The sequence below is a fragment of the Rattus norvegicus genome, chromosome 1 (genome assembly GCF_021556685.1).
Source record: "Rattus norvegicus strain SHRSP/BbbUtx chromosome 1, alternate assembly SHRSP_T2T, whole genome shotgun sequence".
Lineage (NCBI taxonomy): Eukaryota > Metazoa > Chordata > Mammalia > Rodentia > Muridae > Rattus > Rattus norvegicus.
The window spans coordinates 134711477-134715336 of NC_141534.1; positions in this window are offsets into that span (position 1 = coordinate 134711477).

The window sequence follows — 3860 nt, forward strand, 5'->3', positions numbered from 1 at the left end:
TCTCTCAGGAGCGATCTACATCCGGCTCCTGTCGGTCTGCACTTCTTTGCTTCATCCATCTTGTCTAATTGGGTGGCTGTATATGTATGGGCCACATGTGGGGCAGGCTCTGAATGGGTGTTCCTTCAGTCTCTGTTTTAATCTTTGCCTCTCTCTTCCCTGCCAAGGGTATTCTTGTTCCCCTTTTAGAGAAGGAGTGAAGCATTCACATTTTGATCCCATTCCCTTTGGAGTGTCATCACTAACTGAGCTGGAGGGCAAATGATTTTTATTTCCCAGTGTTTGTCTTTCTGCACACTTTGGAAGGTAAGTGCTTGTAATTTCACAGCTATGTCTCACCACAAGAAGGAAGCTTGAGCCAAGCAACCGACTGGACAGGGCAATCCGATGACATGTCTGGCCAACTCCTCTGGTTTTCAGAATCCCACAGTGCTGTTCTTTAGAATGTCCTGGGTTCAGGGTCTACACTAGAAAAAAAGCTCAAGGGAATTTTTAACTAGGACAGAAATGATTCTTCAGAGATTTAAAAGTTTTAATTTGGAAATAGAAGAGTGATTGCTAAGGACTAGAAAAAGTACCAGGGTGTTTGTGGGGTCAGGGTACAAGAACGGTGGGCAAGAAAATGCACGTTGTATGCACATGTGGGAATATCACAAGAACCCTGTTAGTACATTGAAGTGATATAGGCTAACAAAATGATTTGAAAGTGAGAGTGGGCACAAAGTTTACTTAGGAGCTAAACTGACCATGGCTCGTGCGGCCACAAGCATACATTAGGGAAGACATTCACGAGGACGTCTGACTTTTCTCATTCTACTTTGGATGTTCTTACGTATAAGTCACCGTCTCTCTGTGTCTTGTTTGTTCATGTTCTTTGCCTTTGCTTTAGAACACAGCCTCTTTGATCAAACACTTTAAAATATTGATTACAGAGACCTCTTCCTGTTCACTACAAGTCATTATTCACTCTAGAGGTGTGCATACGATGCTAGCATTCAATATGGACTCCTCTTCTCCTAAGTGACTGGCTGCCATGCTAGCTTCTGGGGAATATTGTTCACTTTCCCTGCTTTTGTCACCCACCATTATGTCTGCCTGCCGTTGACAATCCTTGGTTCAGTTGTTAAGCCCTTACCATGCACCGAGGATGTGCGAGGAGTACAGAGTCTGCTTGACAATAGTGAGTCTGTAACATTATTTGAAGTTGGTTTTCCCAAGTAGAAGCAAGGAACTCTTAAAGCACATTGTTTCATTTGTTTGAGAATGAAGCAAATGTTTTGTGTGTTTTAGGTAGGCCGATTTGGCGGGGAAACTCTCAGGTGAAGAAGACTCTGGTATAGAGCCGGGAATTGGCTTAACTGGTTAAGCTTAACTGCTTAACGCACATAGTAGCTCACAGCCACCCACCTATAACTCCAGTTCCAGGATATCTGACATAAGCTTTCACAGGCACCCACACTTATGTTCCACACCCAGCAGCCACACATGCACACACATAAGTAACAGTAAAATAAATAACGAGTGCTGTTAAGACTGTAAAACACTACGGGACTGTCAGTTGCTACAGCTTTCATGGAACATTTAACTTGCGCCTCTTAGCTCAAAATATAGGAAAGATACTTTTAAAAAACATTTAAAAATAGGGTTGCCTATGTATTTAGGCTGGATTAGAACTTTGGATGTAGCCTAGGCTGGCCTTGAACTCACTATCTTCCTGCCTGTGCCTCTTTATTACTGACATTTCATGTATGCATCACCATGCCTGGCTGAAAAAAATATATAGAGTATTAAGTGTTTAGTCTTTTTTTTCCTAAAAGAACTTTTCTTCATGATATCTGCAAGTGGCAGAAAAACAAACTCAAAGGAAGTTAAGCAATGGGTGAAATTCATTGGCTTGTCTTCCTGGGATCTGTCATCAGGCACAGTGAGGCCCAGGAGCTCAGCTACTTCCCTCAGGTCCCCTACCTCATGTTCTTTTTCTTTTGTTCTTTCTTTTCGAGTTACATGGCCTCTGTGTAGCCAGATGGTTAGCGACATCATCATACTAGCACCAAGAGAGCTTTCTTCAATATGTCCTTATCCCCTTTCAAGGAAATGTGCCAAGCATTGTGTCGTAGGGTTGTGTTGTACAGGAGTGATACCTGACATGCAGAAGACTTTTTTTTTCTTTATTAACTTGAGTATTTCTTATATACATTTTGAGTGTTATTCCCTTTCCCGGTATCCGGGCAAACATCCCCCTCCCCCTCCCCTTCCTTATGGGTGTTCCCCTCCCAACCCTCCCCCCATTGCCGCCCTCCCCCCACCAGTCTAGTTCACTGGGGGTTCAGTCTTAGCAGGACCCAGGGCTTCCCCTTCCACTGGTGCTCTTACTAGGATATTCATTGCTACCTATGAGGTCAGAGTCCAGGGTCAGTCCATGTATAGTCTTTAGGTAGTGGCTTAGTCCCTGGAAGCTCTGGTTGCTTGGCATTGTTGTACATATGGGGTCTCGAGCCCCTTCAAGCTCTTCCAGTCCTTTCTCTGATTCAGAAGACTGGGTTCTTTGGCTGAGTAGTTTCTTACTGTGTCAATTACTGTGTTCTAGAGAGGAGTAGGCACGTTCTGTGGTTGACGACCCAGATAGAGACAAGGGAGGAGTGGATGGGAGGCCCCAAAATTGCTTGCTGGGCAGCAATGTCAACTCCATCTGCTTTCCCTTTCCTTTCTTTTCTTTTTATTTTAATTTTTGCAGAAGATGAGACTAGGCTTTCTATAGGCAAGGAAGCAAACATGATGAGCAAGACATAGAAACACACCCCACTTTATTCTGTCAGGGGAATTAGAAACACACTATGGTATCGAACTGTATTTAGTCATGTGGGAAAACTATCTAAAAAGTCAAAATGTAAGTGTAGGAAAGACGTAGAACTGCGGTTTCTCTATGAACTGGTTTAAGTATGACCTGGCGAATCTGCTTTGCAAGATAATCTGTGACATGCAGACTTTCTGAGACCTAGCAGCTCCTCTCTTGGCCAAAGGGATTTATTTTGAGTATTTGAAACAGGCGCATTAGATCCCAGATTCATTACCTGAAAGGGCTCGACACGATTCTTTTTGTTTCACGAATTGATATTTGGGAGCATTAAGTATTCAAAAGAGGATTCTAAACTCTTGGGGATTTTTAGCTCATATGAAACTAGTCTGAATTTTCACTCTTGGTTGAATTCCAGAGCCTTGGCAAAGGAAGGTCCAACGCCAATCATGCTCCACTGATGCACGCCGGGCATTATTCACACTGTCCCGTTATTTTCCCAAACCCCTCTGATCACTGCAATGACCTTATCTCACGTGGCTTCCCCGAAGACCACATTTTATAGATCGCTAACAAGACACTGCATTTGCTTAGGAGCCCAGGTTCCCGTCAGTTGACAAGACGTTCCTTCAGATGATCTCCCTTGCATGTTACCCTTCACCATAGCCTCAAGAAGGAATTGTGGAGAAGATTTTTACAGATAAGAAAGTTAGGCATTGTCTGTGAATGAGAAAGTTGGATCAAGAAACCATTTTGAAGGACTTCATCATGTTCACACTCCATATTGTCAGGTGGAACTAGAAAGAGGACATTATCTGGTTTTTTCCTCCTTGAAGAAGACTCTAGTTTCTGCATTGACGGAATTGAGGAACACTGTTGTTTGCTTGTGAAATGTGCCCCCATGAGCTCATGTGTTTAAACTCAAGGTCCCCAGCTGGTGCTGCTGTAGGGGATGGAGTTTTGGGGGAGGAAGTGTGTCAAAGTGGCACAAATTGAGGCTTTATAGCATGGTGTTACTTCCTGTTCACAACCTCTGCTTCCTGAGTCTGAATTCAAGCCAGCTTCC